Here is a 19,701-nt window from a genome sequence, read left to right as displayed (position 1 = left end):
AAACTATAAGAGTAAAAAACTATAAGACTGTCCTTTCGTGTCTCATTAATGCGCGTCGTCTCTTTGCGTGGTCGTTTATAGCACCACCTCCATTGGCCATCGAAACTAAATTATCATGATCCCAGAACTCCCATGACAAGAAGATGTATCGTAGCATTACCTGAATATACCATACTAATATTACAAATTTGAAAGTGTGTCTGCCTATCTGTCTGTCTATGTGCTAGCTTTTCACTGCCCAACAATTTAACCAATTTGTTAGCTTACATCTCGGAGACAGATATAGGCTACTTTTTATTCAGGAAAATCAATAAGTTCATACGCGATTTTTCAAAAACATAAATCCACTTTGACGAAGTCTTGGGCCTTATCTATTTGGTACAGAGATAGCTTGCATCCCAAGGCGGGCGGCTATTTTTGTTCCGGAAAAATGCCCGGGATTTTTTAAAACCTGAATCCACGAAGTCACGAGCATCATCTAGTTGGGAAATAAATGGATGCGGTCAAGTTGGCATCGTTTTGACAAATTGTGCAAAGGCTACACCCAGCAGTAAAGGAATCCAAACCAATCATTCGTAAAAAAACAACCACCACAACTGGTTTATCCTTACAAGTCGCGGAGGTCAGATGGCAATAAACACTTATAAAAACAGGTAGCTTGTGAAATCTGGTTTAGGATAATACCTAACATACCCAGCGAAATTTTTTTTTGGTGTTCCGTAGCAAAACAACGAACCTTTAAAGGTTCATCCAGTCCGTCTGTTTGTCTGTATCTCACAGCTTGTTTATTCAGAAACTTATAAATGACAGACGTATTCAAATTTTGAAAAAATAACCTTTCAGGTTAGCAGCATCAGTCAAAAGCAAGATTCAATAGCTCTATCTCAGGCTGCATCCATACTTGCCAGCAGGTCTGATTGCAGCTAAGCCCTAATCTTTATAAATTAAAAAAATTGGCAAACTCTTTCGAATGAGACCTTGTTTTAAATGTATTATTATAGGTTTATCGAAAAGTGTTTTGAAAAATCTTTCATTTACCTATGTAATAGTCCTAGAGATGAGTGATTCGGTCTCTAACTTTTAAACTATTATAAAAAATTTAAGTACATACGAATCTTTGAGCCGGTGTAACTTTGAAACTATACATTTTACGGAAATCTGACAAACAATAGGAAGATATTTGTTTCTAGAAAGTGTCTATAAAGTTTCATTGAGTTTGATTGGTTAATATTGAAATGAGAACAAAACGAAAGTTTGTATGGAAAGCGCTGGGGAGCTATAGTCCACTACAGGTTGAGTTGGCAATCGGGGTGTGAGACGGGGGGACGCGCCGCACACCCGCACGTCACCCGCGCTCGCCCACACCGGGTTAGCACGGGCTGTGCAGGTGCGCGGGGCGTTCCCTCCCCGATTGCCATCTCGACCTGTCGCGTACTATAGGTTATTCTCTTAAATACACACTGAGAGCTCCTTCCTAAAAATGAAAAATACTTTAAAACAGAGGAAGAGAAAACCCCTCATTCCGAATCCAGTCATGGTAACCTACATTAAAGAAGGGGAGGGTTTCTATTCAAAGTATTTTTAAAAGTACCCATTATAATATTAAGATTGCCGTTATCAAATAATTACAGATGAATAAAAAGAATGCAGTAATTTTCACAAGCAGCCTAAAATATAGGTGTCTCGTGCATTGACATGCAAACAGGGTTACCGTACTATTATTATGTAAAACTGAAATATCCTAAGTAGTATATGCTTCACCGTGACATTTCCGTGCACGGACACCACACGGTGAAGCATGAACTGCTTCATATAAAATGTTCGAGATGTTTTGAATCCGTGCCACGTTCGCACTGTGTACGTGGCACGGCTCCTGCCCGCCACATAAATCATCCCTATTGCTACAATCTTAAAAGTAAGTAAAATTAGCCACCATGTACAAAACGATCTTTAAAACCTCCCGTTGATAACCCTGCATCACCTACATGCAAATTGCAAACAGCCGACCCCAACAGCTTTATTGATTGACAATCGCACAGCACAGCAACATTCGGTCAGTTGGCAGTCGTCGAAATTACTATGACTGTACGTTACTTACATTGACCTCTACTAATTACAACAAGTACGCTGGACTTGCGATTGCCTACCTGTTTTTGAAGCAACTTGATTTTCGCCATTTTGGCGCTGATAGCAGCGGAGAGCGTCATGTGAGTGAAATTGAAATCAAATGTTAGTGGTAAAACATCTGTCAACACGAAGACTATTAAAACACAAAGCATTAATTTTAATTCCCGCCTCCCGGTACGCTCGGTTGCTTCGAATAACGGCACAAAAAATAACTGACATTTGTATGCTTTGACAGTTCTAATAACTTTTATGTGATATTGTGAAATGGTAATAATAAAAAGAATACCTGGGTGAATTTATGTAGGCTTTTTCTTCAATTCGAAAATTGACAGCCAAAAAGTGTTTCGTGGTACCTATTTTGAATAAATGGCTTTAACTTTAACTATGGCATACCTTTTCCAGCATTCTTGTATATGTCTATTTCAGTGGTAACATACGAACGTCAGGTTTTTATGGGCATTGAGCGGGGGGGAAAGCCCGCCTATTTGCCAGCCACGTTTCTAGACTATGACTATGTGTCTAGACGTCTGTTCATGGAGGTCATGAGCCAGCAGCTTTCACGTGTATTCGGATAATACAAATTACGCCCTAAATTGCCATGACGCAATTGCATAACGCGATGTGTCTGTGCCTATTGTCTGGCGATTTCGATTGAAAACCAAATTATTCATTCGTTACATTGTTTATTCGAATCAAACTTGTGTGCTAGCAATACGTTCGTAGGTAAATTCTTACGTATATTATGCATGCTTCTCCGTAAATAGGCATTGAAAACAGGTTCATAGATAGTCACTAGTTTTAATATCATCATCATCATCATGATCAATCTATCGCCGGCCCACTACTGATCACAGGCCTCCTCTCAGAATGAGAAGAGTTTAGGCCTTAGTCCACTACGCTGGCCCAGTACGGATTGGCAGACTTCACACAGCTTTGAGAACATTACGGAGAACTATCCGGCATGCCGTTTCACCGTTTTAAAGTAAGTGATATTTAATTATTATTGTTGTTCAAGCAGGTACAGTAGCCAGCAAGAAATATTGTACATTGACCTTTAGAATGAGATTTGGGCTTTATAGAGCGTTGTCTATGTCACCCATGCCTATGTGACGTTTTGACGGTCTATCTCTCGATCTCTTTCTAAAGGTCGATATACAATATTTTCGCGCCGCGTACTGTACTATCAAAGATTCTCAGTCGCATCCAATATCTGGGATCCTGAGACGCCTCATTCCTGACGCAGACTGTGCCGCTGGGTATCCTGAGCAGTGCCAGCGAGTCCCGCTTTTGTGGCGGGATGCGTAAGTGCATTTTCCCCAGCGAAATAAAAAAATAGCATATACTTAATTCCGAAGACGCGTTTAGATAAGAATCGTCGCAATTTACATTAAGCGACTATGCGATCGAAATATTCTAAAACTATTTTGGAAGCCCAGGTAATAGTATTCCATACTTACGAGTACAAGAGTCTCGACGTAGTTAAATATCAAGCCGCTTGACCGGTTTGGAAGCCCTTAGGCTCAATAGACACGACAGACAGATAGACAGACAGACAACGAAGTGATCCTATAAGAGTTCCTTTTTTCTTTTTCAGGTAAGGAACCCTGAAAAGTGCTATCAAAGATAGACATTCTATATTTTAATCTCCGAGGTACACATATAGATATTATGGCTTGTAAAATGCGTTCCTTGTTGATCCCATGAATAAAAAATACAGGAAATTTCACCACTGCCAGGTGCATGCCTGGTTGCAGTCGCTGAGTGCCTTCGGCAGGTGGCTGGTTCAACTCTTATATGAATGTGGCATTTATTTATAACCACACGACTACTGTTTCCAAATATCCCAGATTAGGAGGGACGTTCCGACTTCCTAATTTATCAAACTGGAGGTGGGCGTTCACAACTGTAACACAGTTTCTAGAGAATAATAAAGATTTTTCATTTTTTTTTTCATTTTCATTTTCCGATTGACATTTGGTCTCAGATGATGTTTAGCTCATTTGACGGTATGCGATGCTGGAGATGTTTGGGCAGTGGGCACTAAGTCATCATGAAACACCGGAAATTGTGTTCATGTTCAAGGACATAGGTTTTGAAAGAAGTTTTTTTTTCAAATTTGAATATAAGTACGAAGGTATGTTTATGTAGCGGTAACTAGTTTCTATACCTATAGCTGTACCTAATTTTAACTTTACAGTTTTAATTGTCCAATTAAAAAAAAACTGCCTTTGAAAAACTTGGTGGATTAAAAATTCCAATCTTCAACCATCAAAAGTGGTTTTAAATCAATAAATGATTCTGCAGTCTTTGTACATTTCCGCATACAAAATAACTTAATAGATATAAAGTAATTGAAGTACTTAGGTAACTAAAATCATGTCCCTGCTGCAGAATCCTAACTGGCAACACTACTAACCACATACAATGTTGTGGTGCCGGCTTGGTTTATTTATTGCGCTACTTGGCCCGGCGCGGTGTGGTCGTACAACTCGCAAAGCCGTCCCGTAACTTACGAGTACCATTCCTGAATTCTACATCCTTTTTGTACGTCTGCGCCGCGCCGCTCTCAACTAGCTATGACTTGCCTCTTAAGTCTTGCCTAGAACTTTAATGCATCTACCGTTTGTTTTAATTACGTTAATACTTACTCGGTTTTCCCGGCTTAGCACAGTGGTACTGAAACTAAAGAAATTATTTGTAGTCTACTGTAAAATGAGTAATACAGTCATACTACTGACGAAAAATAACTAGCTTAAAATCCGTTTAGCAATTTTGAGATTATCTGTTAAAGATTTAAAACACTAACTAAAAGATAGATGCTTTTGAAATGTGGTGTTGGAGAAGGATGCTTCGGATACCATGGACTGCGAAGAGAATCCAACAAATCAAATCTTCAACAGCATCGTGTCGACATCAGGCTCTCGACTGCATAATACTTAGTTACTTTAGTGATTGATTTTGTACCTACTTATTAAGATTTCTTTTTGTAACCTGTCATTTGTGTTTCTGTGGTGCAATAAAGTATATACATACATACATTGATCACATTTACCGACGCCTACTAGTAACTTAGATAAGTCGTAGGCAAGATGAAATGCAAAAGACTAGGCGGCTGATCATTCAATTGCTGCTGGGCTAAATTAAATTATTGAGACTATTACAATTAAACTTAAAGCTAGCCTTATAAAATTACACTGCACAAATCATGCTCACGTGGAAGAACGTTAGCTGAAAAAATGTGCTAGCCGTACTGTCCCCAGAATATGAGTCTATTAATTGCGGTGAAATGTCTTAGTGCTAAATTATTATTTTTGCACTAAGACTACATGGCCCCAAGGTCTCCACGGCAAACGGATTAGAAATGTAACCTCTCGATAAGAGAGGCATCATATAGTTCTCTAACATAATATTCTAGGAGCCCCGGACATATCGTCATCAGCTTGAGGACAACGTGAAAGTTAAATACAAAATTTATTTATTTCATGTAGAACAACTAGTGTCTCCTATGTTCTGAATGCAGAAGATTGGTATCTGAGTATTTTCGATTAACATTGTTTCGGACCCTTATTGTAGGAACGGTTCCAGTAATAATCGGATGCTAGATATTTGCATATGCTATTCAGCAATTGGAGTTGGCAGCAGAAACAGCAGGTGGCCGGCGCAGTGAAAGGAGAGACCGCTGGAAGTGCAATGGGGAGGGGAGTCGGGGAGACTTAAGGCATGGCTCTCATCTACGCGACCAAAGCTAAAGCGAAACTATTTACCTATATAATGTGATCGTAACCAAATAAAAGAATCATCCAATAAAAAGTTGCGCCCAGCGTGTACATTGATAGGACAAACCTAGATAGGTCCATCTACGGAGTGTAACCACAACGCTAGCTAAAACTTAGCGTTATTGTTATACTACCTAAACACAATCCAATACCAATAAACATTTGCCTCATTTTGTAGTTTAGTGATTTAGAATTTTTAATCCCGCAGTGTATAGCGTGCAAAACTCGGGTCAATGCCCCACTTACGACGCGGCATTGACTCCAAGTGGCCTACTTATGCAACATTTGTTGCCCTCTAGCGTCAGTCAGATGTTTTATATACAATATATGTGAACTTTTACCAAATATTGGCTTTCTTTTATCATTTCAGTAATCATCAGTACTACCACCTGTCTTCGTTTTTGCTAGCGTTCTGGTTACACCCTGTATAAATAAACATACAGAACGAATCAAGAGCTCCTTTTTAAAATCGGTTAAAAAGCGCTAACGTGTAGAATTTTCAAAAACTTATGTTTCTAAAGAAGAATGCTACGTAAGATTTTCAGTTAGTTTTAGTTTAATTTTACGTAGCAAACTTTTTTAGAAACATTAGTTTTTCTAAATTTTTGCCGACCACTCATAAACTAAAAAACATTTAGCTGCTGTTTATTTAAAAAAAAACGAAAAGTGCGAATCAGACTCGCGCACCTGATGGTTCCGTACTCGGGTATGTTATCGACATTTTGCACGATAAATTAAAAACCACTATGCATAAAAATAAATAAAAGACGGTAATCTTGCGGCGGTGAACAAGACAAAATTGGGGAATTTTCGACTAAGGTATTTCTTGTAAAGTGACCAACAGTTTTGCGCTATAGCTCCGCTGTAGCTCCATTCACGCAGTTATAGCAGGTGCTTAATGCGGGGAGTGGTACGTGTGCGGTGGCGGGGCGAGGGGGGGTCGTCTAGACAGGCCGCAGACGCACGGAGGCTGCGCCGCGCCCGGCTCACTCACACACGCGCACAATGCATCGCCCGCCTGCATGCACACGGCGCACACTAACACATTGCAGTGACCTCTAATGCCCAAGGTACGATGCATCTAGAATCGATTAAAATACAGAATTCACTAAAGGTTTTTCTGGTGAACAATAGCCATAAAATATTAAGTCATTTTGCGAACAAAAAGTATTTTTCAATAATTCTATGTACCTACATCTACTTACCTACCGAGGTACCTAATAAATATTTTACACTAGCTGAGGCCCACGCGCGGATTTACATTTTTCATAATCCCGCGGGAACTCTTTGATTTTCCAGGATAAAAAGTAGCCTATGTGTTAATCCAGAGTATAATCTATCTCCATTCCAAATTCCATACAAATCCGTTCAGCCGTTTTTGCGTGATTGAGTAACAATCAAACATCCACACTTTCAGATTTATATCTACCTAAATAAACATAAGTAGGTAGGTACATATATAAAAAATAATTATTTATCGATGGTTTTTCGTAGTAATGTAACGTCTCGGTATAGGTAGATATCAACCTAGCAGCTAGCTCCTAGCTATATACTTACCTACAAATCTTTAAATATATAAAAGGAAAAGGTGACTGACTGACTGACTGACTGACTGATCTATCAACGCACAGCTCAAACTACTGGACGGATCGGGCTGAAATTTGGCATGCAGATAAGCTATTATGACGTAGACATCCGCTAAGAAAGGATTTTTGAAAATTCAACCCCTAAGGCGGTGAAATAGGGGTTTGAAATTTGTGTAGTCCACGCGGACGAAGTCACGAGCATAAGCTAGTTAATGTATAAAGTATGCGCAAGAGCTAATATTTTTTTACTGTTATTATTGGTACCTAATTAAAACGTGTTGAGAACTAATTGTAAAGATCATTTATTAAAGTGGCTTCTGTTGAATTACTGTATTCTGATGTCGGCATAATTATCGGTCATCCTTCTCTCTTCTTCCTCATAAGCGCCGATATATTTATCACTAGGTAGGTACCCATTTTATCACTGCCTATATTATAAAATGCGAAAGTGTGTTTATTTGTTGGTTTGTCCTTCAATCACGTCGCAACGGAGTAACGAATCAACGTTATTTTTTGCATGGGTATATTTAAAGACCTCGGGAGTGACATAAGCTACTTTTTATCTCGGAAAATCAAAGAGGCGGACAAAGTCGCGAGCATCAGCTAGTTATATTAGCTAGTTTTATACCTACTATAAAATTTTCACCATCTCGTCGCTAGTTATAGGATAGTCTGTAGATGAAAGGTTTTGATATTTTTTGTCGATTTAGCGCGCGTACAAACTACTTCGGGGTTTCTACGCGGTTAGATTCTACGTAGCATAGGTATCTGCCGTATAACTATAGGTAAATATAACTGCATTACGACAAGATATCAATCCTAAGATAGAAGTGGGCTTATTTGAAAGGGTCAAATAAGCCCACTTCTATCTTAGGCTGCATCGTCACAACAATCATAGTAGGTAAATGGCTTTTGTCAGCAATTTAAATACACCATTAGTATACCGCACTGATTTTGTGTGGGCTGCAAATTCTGCAATCATACACAAGTTTTAAAACGTTAAAACTCTACCTAATCAAACTTGTACAAAATAAGCAAAGCACAAATCAGAAGAAAGCACCGGCGGCGCCGGCTGAGAGCCAGGTCGTCGCTCGTTGCTAGATACAAGGGTTGATTGTACTTACCCAGTCATCAAAGCAATTCGTATTACAAGTAGCCGGGAAGAAATATTGTACCTACATCGACCTTTAGAAAGAGATTTTGGCTTTATAGAGCGTTGTCTCTGTCACTCATACCTATTTGACATTTTGTCGGTCTCAACCACAGAGACAACGCTCTACGAAACCGCTATCTCTACAATATTTTCTGCCGCGTACCTACTGTACTAAGCTGTACTTGTACTAAGCTGTGATAGCCTAGTGGTTAGGACGTCCGCCTTCTAATCGGAGCTCGGGGGTTCGATCCCGGGCACGCACCTCTAACTTTTCGGAGTTATGTGTGTTTTAATTAATTAAATATCACTTGCTTTAACGGTGAAGGAAAACATCCTGAGGAAACAAACCTGCATACCTGAGAGTTCTCCATAATGTTCTCGAAGGTGTGTGAAGTCTACCAATCCGCACATGGTCAGCGGGGTAGACTATGGCCAAAACCCTTCTCACTCTGAGAGGAGACCCGTGCTCTGTAGTGAGCCGGTGATGGGTTGATCATGATGATGATGATGATGACCTACTGTACTTGCATATTGTTCAACGTCCTTTACAGACATCACTTCAAGTTGAACAGCTGTTTGCAAAGCCCTTTTAATGACATTCCTGGAAAAGTGGTGAGCTCTGTGGTCTTATAATATGTGGGAGGTCCTAGGTTCGATTACCGGTATAGGGGCAATTTGGGAATGCATAATTTCTAAACAGTCTCTGGTCTGGTGAAAGGGTAACTCTCGTGGCTAGTTACCATCCTACCAGCAAAGCCGTGCCGCCAAGCGATTGGAATAAAGAGAATGTAATATTATGTACCATGTAAGTATAGAAAACGATAAGGATTACGAATCTAAATATATAAAAGGAAAAGGTGACTAACTGACTGACTGACTGATCTATCAACGCACATCTCAAACTACTGGACGTATCGGGCTGAAATTTGGCATGCAGATAGCAATTATGACCTAAGCAACCGCTAAGAAAGGATTTTTGAAAACTCAACCCCCAAGGGGGTGAAATAGGGGTTTGAAATTTGTGTAGTCCACGCGGACAGAGTCGCGAGTATAAGCTAGTTAAAGTGCCATGTGGCATACCTACCCCTTCCGAGTTAGTCCGCTTCCACTTAGACTGCATCATCATTTAACCACCTGGTGAGACCGCAGTAAAGTTAACTGAATCAAAAAGCAATTAATGTCTTTAGGTTGGCACAAAGTTGCACCGCCAACTTGTTTACCGTTCTGGTACGATGCCATGTAGGTACTGCTGCCAACGAGCTGTCTGCCAACTGGAACTTGGAAGGTTCTTTTTACTAAAGCCTGTCTGCCAAAACCTTAAAGAAAATTAAATTTTCGTAGACCTATCTTTATTCTTTACCTATGTAGCTAATTTGTTATACTGCACCAAGTTATTGAGAAGCTCATAATTATAGTCTATACTTCTTTACTAATATTATCAATTATCATCATCATCATAGTCATCATCATGATCAACCCATCGCCAGCTCACTACAGAGCACGGGTCTCCTCTCAGAGAAAAGGGTTTTGGCCATAGTCTACCACGCTAGCCATGTGCAGATTGGTAGACTTCACAGTTCACACACCTTCAGGGCATGTAAACCTTAAGATGTTTACCTTCACCGGTAAAGCACGTGATATTTTGAGATTTGTTTGATTTTTTGTAATCGATAAACTGAGACCACTGAACTGGTTTTAATAATTATTTCACTAATAGAAAGCTAATTTATCCAGAAGTAACATTTAAGACTATAATGTGTACCGCGGACACAGTTGAAGGCAAAGGTTAGTAAATAATAAAAATATTGGGTTGTACTAAGCTATTTTATTTTTATTTTACTTTTTTATTGGTTTGCCAACAAACAAATACACAGAGTAAATGTATTATACACACTATACTTACACTTATAAAGTAGGTACCTACATCAAAAGAATACAACTCAAACCAAAATCGTAGTAGAATCCCATTAGATTCTTATCTCATTATGTCTGTAGTCGAAATCCTTTTGTAGTATTTTTGTTCTGGTTTCGAGTTGAATCGTGGTATGAGACGGGGAAACGCCCCGCACACCCGCGCTTCCCGCACTGGATTAGCGCGGGGGTTGTGCGGGTGTGCAGGGCGTCTCCGCCCCGATGGCTATCTCGACCTGTCGCGTACTGTACCACACTACACACTCCACAATATAATACCTACTTGTTTCGAGCATACTAGTAATCGGAAATGTTGTATCAAAAGCCAAGCATAAAGCGGCAAATGCTTGATAGCTGATAACACCAGCCGTCAGCTGTGCTCACTGCCGCGACGCGACGCGTCGGTAGTACGGGTCAGCGCACGCTTATAGATAACACCGATTAAAATAATTAATTTACATTACTATAAACACCACAGCACGCTTCCGCCCACTGAGCAACTAGTGGCGGCCACTAAACGCGACCACTAGTGGTTAAGTCACTAGACGCAGCCACTAGTCGCAACTACTGGCAGCTGGATGCGGTCACCAGTGGCTCTATCCAGTCAGTGGATGATGGCTTCAAGCCACACTTTCTACAGTATTTGACAGGAGTCGGACGTGTTTATTTGTGTAAAATGGCAACAACCTTGATTTTATTGATTTTATCCATCGTGTGCATTCGGTCACGGTACTTGCAAGAAGACTGGATGGTCCGGCGCGGCGGAGAAGAGAAGCCACAGAATTGATCGAATGTGCGCGGGAGTCTCGCGTAAAAACGCGGCTAAAACTAGCGAGCGCTGTCCACTCCCGTGGCTCGGGCCTCAGACGCGGCCACTCAAACGATCAGTTTGCACCAGTGCCTGTTTGAAAAATCTCATCCGCAACTTGTCAAAGTCAAGGTCAAAGTCAAAGTCAAATGATTTATTCAAAATAGGTAATAAATTACTCTTATTGATTGTCTGGTATAGTGTTAGATTTGTAAGATAATATAGTGGTGATAATTATAACGCAAACTTAAAACTAAAGCTACGAGGGTTCCAAACGCGCCCAGGTCTGAGAAGAGCCCACAACAAACTCACTTGTGGTGGGAACTATAGGCGTCGCCACCCACGGTTCACTGTTCTTCAAACACTTAGGGCAAGCCCGCACTGCAAACTTTCATCGTGCATTTTTTAACGCCAAATTCTATGACATATCAAGAAATTATAATAAAACAGACCAAATTGACGAATATTATGTAGTACATATAGTTAAAAGTTTTTAAGCATCGATAATGTTTCTTTATAAAGATACAAATTGAATAATTCATGAAACCATTAAGTCAATAAATAATTTATGAACGCCTCCATCGTTATTATTATGCATTGTGCAACTTCTAACATTTTAGTTCACATAAATTTTGCTGTTGCAAAAATGAAGCGTGCTGTATATTGTATCTATTTTGAGAAAATAACCGGAATAACATGAAAATATAGCCATAAATCGACATTTAACGAACACGGTGTGATTTGTTTGCGGGAAAAAAAAATATTTATTCGCTGTGAAGACTAAGTTTTAGCATCATACCGGTGTCATAATTTCCAAGTGAAATGGCCACAAGCAACTCTTATTAAGAATAAAGGAAAGTTTCCAACATCAAATGCGGTCTGCACATACGAGATAACTGACAGTGAGGGCAAAAAGGTCATTGGCACATACGGTACCGTATGGACATATTATTATTACAGACATATGCTTGTACATACATGTGTAATCGTGCTCATCGCATTGTACATAGCGCTTATGTACCTAGGTACTTGTTTCTTACTTACTTTTACCAATAACAACTTTTCTTTAATTACATACTTTTATTTAAATTGAAAATCTAAATTTATAAAAGGATTGACTGACTGACTGATCTATCAACGCACAGCTCAAACTACTGGACAGATCGGGCTGAAATTTGGCATGCAGATAGCTATTATGACGTAGGCATCCGTTAAGAAAGGCTTTTTGTAAATTCAACCCCTAAGGGGGTGAAATAGGGGTTTGAAATTTGTGTAGTCCACGCGGACGAAGTCGTGAGCAAATCATGCCCGCGTGGAATGGTGCCAAGAATACCGCCTGCATTTCCCCGCTGGACAGTAAGGCTGATCCGTTGCGCAAAGAATGAGCCAGCCCTTCTGTCACCAGATGAGGCTATTAATCGCGGTTAAATATCTCGTAAATTTTTTTTAGCTGTAATATGTAACAAATATGTAACTCTCGAAAAGAGAGGCATACTAGCGCCGCTTGCCGTTTTCTGCAATTTCTGCTGCGGCTTCCGGTTTTAATGCTGTCTCCCTGATATGACACGGGGCCAATGTGTCAACGCACGTTGCGTCCCACATTAGCGCCCATCCCCGTTTCCAGGGAACCAGCGGTCAATTCATTAGGTCTCTTGCCATCATACCGACTTACCCTTTTTTTTTCGTAGGAGGGGAAAATCCTCATGGACATAGTGCCCCCGACTTACCCCTGTCGGCTCAATGAGTGCAGGAATGTCTATGGTGGTAAAAGTAACTTTACCTAATATTAATTTCGGCCATTAGATAAAACGAGATGACTAATTTACACTAAAAAGCTTAAAATAAAAAATAAATAAAAAAATCGACTTCCAAAACCACTACAAAGTAAAAAATAACTTTTGTTTCTAGTTTCTACACGTGAAGGTATGTATGTATGAAATCGGGCGAGCATAAAGAAAAACTAGAAATCAAAGCGTGTAGCTCGCCCGACTTCAACATACATACCTACACGTGTAGAAACTAGAAACAAAAGTTATTTTTTACTATGTAGTGGTTTTGGAAGCTGGTTTTTTTAATATTTTTTAATTTTAAGGACCGTGCCACGTGAAAATCTTAATGCGGTTCACAGACTACCAAGTTTCAACAGTATAGCTCTTATAGTTTCGGAAAAAACTGGCTATGACATACAGACGGACAGACAGACAGACAGACATGATGAATCTATAAGGGTTCCGTTTTTTGCCATTTGGGTACGGAACCTTAAAAATCTCTTTAAGAATGTAAAGGTAAAACTCTTTTATCACATGATACCCCACTTGATATAGTTATCTTACTTTGAAAATTGTTATACCTACTAATTATTAGTTCATGAACACATTTTAATTTTTTTTGAGAGGTATTTCACAAATTCACGGTTTTCAGACAACATACATCTACTTACCAAGTTTCAACAGTATAGTTCTTATAGCTTCGGAAAAAGTGGCTGTGACATACGAACGGAGAAACAGAGAGACATGACGAATCCTAAAAACGTGCTAAGTACACTAGGTACCTCAAAGGCGGCGTGGAGACGTGTGCATATTATTATGACGATTACAACTCTTTCAACTTATTGAATCGTTTTATCTCAAAAACAGTATTTCTCTTAGGAAAAAAGTATGTAGCCATTTTTGTAGATAATTATTTGATCTACAATTTTTGTCTAAGCTAATTTTATGATAAACTTACTGTTTTGCTAAAAAACGCGAAAAACCCGTTTTTGTGACCTTTGACCCCGGAGTAATTTTTTTTTCAGGTGTCGGATCAATGAGGACTTTCCACATTTCATTTATAATAGTATTTTGAACAATCCTACAAATTTTCAGCCAAGTGTGAATTATTGTAACCTTGGAGTCTAAATTGACCGGGCTATTTCGAAAATGCCTATTTACGGGCTAGTATAAAAGACATCAACGAGTTTTCATTTTTATTTTGGGGTGTACAAAACAATCATAAAATTATTCCAATTAAAACTATTCCTATATTATGTTTCAGTGGTAGTTCAAAATGATGGTTTATAAAACTGAAATATTACTTCTATCATACTATGTGAGGTATTTTGTAAATTGGAAGTATAGTAAGTAGAAGTAAAGTATAAGTACGTTTATATTACTTTTATAGTAAAGTAAAGGGAGTAAAGGCATAATATTAATAATATAATATGTGACATTGCTTTTGTTTTGGTATTAGTTGTATAAAGTCAACTCTATACGTAAATACATATTATCTATAGCACTGGAGTTCAATGTCAAGATAGGGCTTAGATAGGCTTCTTTAAGGGACCATTCAGATGACATGTGTCATATTTAACTTTTACGCAAAGCCTTTAAGGTTGAATATGATATGTCGTCTAACTGGTTCTCTATCTCTATGGGTTCTCTAAACAAGTCCCTATCTTGACTATGAATTCCAGTATTAGAGGCCACCATATTAATATCCGCCCTACCATTATATGTACCTATTCTATTGATTTGTTTGTTTGTAGTCGATGAAACTCAAAAACTACTGAACCGATATTAATAATTAACCATTATAAAGCCACTTTGACCAGAAGTAAGATATAACTATAAATTACATAAATATGTGATGTGGATGAAGTCACGGGTAAAAGCTAGCAATTAAAAAAGGGGTCATGGACTTTAAGGAATGTGAAATATGACGCAAAGGAAGTCAAAATGATAAGCACTATCTAAATATATAAAAGAAAAAGCTGACTGACTGATCTATCAATGCACAGCTCAAACTACTGGACGGATCGGGCTGAAATTCGGTATTATGACGCAGACATCCACTAAGTAAGGATTTTTGAAAATTCAATGCCTAAGAGGGTAAAATAGGAGTTTTAAAGTGTATTCCACGTGGAAGAAGTCGCAGGGATAAGCTAGTGGTAAATATTTAAGGTCTTACGTAAGTTTCAGTTTTTTTAATCTCGTAGGAACGTGATTATCTAGGATGAGTATATGCTACTTTTCATGCTGAATTTCAAAGAGTTCCCTTATATCGATAGATGCTTCATCTTTGATAATACAAGAGTAAAATAGCGTCGTAAATAAAAAGACAATTCGTTTGCGAAAATGTAATTGCAGGCGCTATAGCGGCGGGCGGCGAGCGAAGTGCTAATGAAAATTTAAAGTAACCGGTGCGGGCAGTCGGCTTGGCCCAAGTTATTGATGACATTTTTTCGTCACTATTTAACAATTTGCAAGAGTTACAGCTGATACTAATATTATAAATGCGAAAGTGTGTTTGTCTATATGTGTCTCTGTCGGTCTGCTAGCTTTTCACGGCCCATCAGTTTAATCGATTTTGATGAAAGGTACAAAGATAGCTTGCATACCGGGGAAGGACATAGACTTTACATCGCAGAAAATTATAGAGTTGATGCAAGCTATCTCTGTACCATATAGATTACAGATAATCTCTGTACCAAATGTCATCAAAATCGGTTAAAAGGGATGTACCGTGAAAAGGTAACAGAAAGACATACAGACAAACACTTTTGCATTGATAATATTGTATAGATAATGCACAAGAGCGTGCGCAGGCCACAAGCCAGGTGCACTCTTTGTTATCTCACTGTCACAGACCACAGTCCTATGGGACGGCTATCCGATACGATATCAGGCGCATAACCTGCTGGGTGATTCGCTAACTCAGTGTCTAACACTGAATAGTGAATCACCGAGCTCCTTTGACATTGGTTGGTTCTACATTGCTGCTTCATTGAGTGACATAAAAATAATTTTTCATTTGTCCTTAGCCAACATAGTCGCACTTGTTTACAAGGTCGTTTGGAAAGAGGGCCCTAACCCAGAATGGGCGAACATTCAAATCGTGAAAAAATCAACTATTCCGTAAAAAGTCATAAGCTATCCATTTGTCACTACAAGTTATTGTCTTAAGCCAACATAGTCGCACTTGTTTACAAGGTCGTTTGGAAAGAGGGCCCTAACCCAGAATGGGCGAACCCTCAAATCGTGAAAAAAATCAACTATTCCGTAAAAAGTCATAAAGCTATCCATTTGTCACTACAAGTTATTGTCCTTACCCAACATAGTCGCACTTGTTTACAAGGTCGCTTGGGAGGGCCCTAACCCAGAATGGGGCGAACCCTCAAATCGTGAAAAAATCAATTATTCCGTAAAAAGACATAAAGCTATCAAATGGTTGCGATTACCTTTTCGTGTAAAACGCATCAGCTTATGAATTGGGCCAAATACCATAAAGGGTGTGCGAAGTAAAGGCTTGGGTAGATACGACGAACGACGACAACATGTCTAACGTGGCTCCCAGAAGCCGTTACACAAGGAATTCTAAACTTCTGTTCGGGGGTCCAGGGTTTGATTCCGAGTATGCACCTCAAAATTTCGGAGTTATGTGTGATTGAAATTTCATATTTTTAAATTAAAAATCATATTTTTAACGTTGAAAGAAAACAACGTGAGAAAATTTGAATTCCTAAGAATTCTCCATTATGTTCTCAAAGGTTTATGAAGGCTATCTGAACTTGGCCAGCGTGGTGGACTATGATGGCCAAACCGTTCTTTTTCTGAGCTGAAAACCGTGCTTATAGAGAGCCGGTCAGGGATTGATGATGATAATGAATATTCTGAGGTTCTGCTGCAATATCATTCGTCACTTTTTCTTCTCTTTGCTGTCGTTACGCTCGTGATAGAGCAGTGGTTTGTGACAGTCCAGTGTTTTGTGTGCTATGCATCACAAATCGTGCTGTGCGGTGACTCGTACAAAAACGCCCTTACAGTCGACAATCATGACCGCTCGTCACTACTGTCGCGCAAAGACTGCCCAGGCCTTTAGCGGGTGGGGGGCAGTGGCCACATGCTGCGGTGCATCGCGACCTCAGTGCGCTGACCTGCCGCTAGTGCAGCTTGCAGCCTGTCACAGCCGCAGCCCGCATTCCTATACATCTACGTACATATACATTTTCAGTCATAATTATAAAGTAATGTTTCCGAAAAATTTTTTATAGTTCCCTTATAATACGCAGCCGTCGGTGTGGCTTTTAAGTTAATTTATGCCAGTTGAGACTAAAATTTCTTTATTTATTTACTAGATGATGCCTGCGACTTCGTCCGCGTGGATTTAGGTTTTTTAAAAATCCCGTGGGAACTCTTTTTTTACGGGATAAAAGTGCCTATGTCAAACTCCGAAACGCAAGCTATCTCTGTATATAAAAGCGGTTAAACGGATGGACATGTAAAAATCCCGTGAAAACTCTTTGTTGCTAATGCATACTGCCAGATACTTCACGTGTTCCTTCGGAGTTACTATCGCACCTTGAATTTTGAGTTCTATAGGGTCTAGTCTCCGCCTTCCACTGAATACAGTCGCCTCCGTTTTTTCTGGTGCAAGCGCCAACTGCTTTCTTTGCATCCAGCTACTTATTCGCGCGAGCGCCCTATTTGCCCGGATCATGAGGGAAGCCTCAGTTTTAGCCACCACTACAAGAGCCAAATCATCAGCAAAGCCCACCAGCTGGATGCCCTCCTCATGTTTTAGCTTGAAGACACCATCGTACAAAATGTTCCACAGAGTTGGGCCAAGTATTGATCCCTGTGGTACTCCACTGCTGACTTTGATCAGGTCTTCAACTCCATTACAGTCTATAACTATTATAGATCTGTCTTCTAGGTAGCTACTTATCAGGTTTTGGATGTAGCCTGGGAAGCCTCTCTTACGCATTTCCAAAAGGATCTCTCGCCAGGACGCATAATTAAAAGCATTCCTCACATCTAGACAGATCAGGGCACAGAGATTTCTCGTTTTAAGCGTTCCCTGTCTCGCCACCATTGCAGTCTGGACTACTTTTTTTATAGCCATCAGTGTGGACCGGCCCTGCCTAAAACCTTACTGATTGTCAGAGAGACCACCGTGGTCTGGCAAAAGCTTCTCTATTCTCTTAAGAAGGAGTCTCTCCATAAGTTTGCCATAACTATCAAGCAAACCGACTGGTCTATATCCGGCCGGGTTTTGCTTCTATCTAACGAGTTTTAACCTCCTTAATTTTATTGAAGCTGGCTTAAAAGAAGTCGATACATTACATGACTACGCCACATTGGTCACATTTGTAGAGCGCTACTATTGTATGTATATTCTAATCTCTAAGGTTTTGTATCTTCTGCCTTACTCATCAGCGAGCATGAATTTTATACGCCACGTAATATGAACGTTACATGGCTGGGGCATGTGGTTTAATGTCATTGTCATTCACTTTTTAATTCATCTTTCGTCAAAATAATTAAACCGTTCATTCGGGTGGGCGTTTCAAAAACAAATCATGTATGCGACGATGCGGAAGTTCACAGTTGACTTAAAAATACCGACACTTAAAAATCATTCAACGTATAAGTATAGATAGATATTATCTCTATGCGTGCCTATGGAATCCACCGGAACTTATTACTACCCAAATGGTGAAACCAAAATACATGGTGGCGCCGACCCTCACGAATAATATAAACGCAAGTCGTTTATACAAAACAACTTTAAAATAAGCATCCTGTCTCTTTCTTTAGTTTTGGCTTCGGACTAAACGCTCAGAGCATTTCTGAGGATTGCCTAATCCAATCGCGATGTGAAAGGATTTCGACTTTGGACTGTAACATATGCACAAACAATCACTATATGTATGTGACATGGGATAATATCGAAATATAAAATTACTAGATATTATTTTCCGAAAGGTTATTTATATCTTAATCTTTGAATTTTTATTTCATTTTTTTTAATTATTTTCTATATGGCGCGTGCAGCGGCTATCAGCGCCGAACAGGCCAAGAGGCGCAAATAGGAAAACCTCGACGGGAGCTTCATATTCGTGCCTTTTGGTGTGGAGACCTTGGGGCCGGGGCCCGGGGGCTCGAGCTCTTTTTGTGGAAATTTCAATAAAGGTTATCGATTCAACCGACCCGAGAGCTGGCAGCTACCTTGGTCAAAGAATTAGTTTGGCCATCCAAAGTGGTAATGCTGCCAGCATCTTGGGTACAATGCCTCGCTGCGGTGGTCTCCATGAGGTTTTAGTTTTAATTTAATGTTGTTTTTTTTTTACTTTTAATTTAGATATTTAAAAAAAATTCTTTGTATTGTAGTAGGTAAGTAAATAAATAAATCTTTGAATACCTACCTACATTTTTAATTTACCTACTTTAAATCTAGACCATATAGCTCAATCACTACCCAAATTATAAATGCGAAAGCGTGTTTATTAGTTAGTTTATTGGTTTGTTGTTTTGTCCTTCAATCACGTCGCAACGGAGCATCGGATCGACGTGATTTTTTGCA

At 39.4% G+C, this 19,701-nt stretch overlaps 1 protein-coding gene across 1 annotated transcript in view; it reads left to right on the top strand.

The window, feature by feature from the left end:
* The window catches only part of LOC138403290 (uncharacterized), a 190,854-nt gene that overhangs the window by 35,843 nt on the left and 135,310 nt on the right, over nucleotides 1–19,701 (top strand). The window lies entirely within an intron of this gene.

This window comes from Maniola hyperantus, chromosome 14, assembly GCF_902806685.2.
Source record: "Maniola hyperantus chromosome 14, iAphHyp1.2, whole genome shotgun sequence".
NCBI classification, from domain to species: Eukaryota; Metazoa; Arthropoda; class Insecta; order Lepidoptera; family Nymphalidae; genus Maniola; species Maniola hyperantus.
Note: the sequence above shows the minus strand (reverse complement) of the source record. Positions and strands in the feature narration are given on the sequence as shown.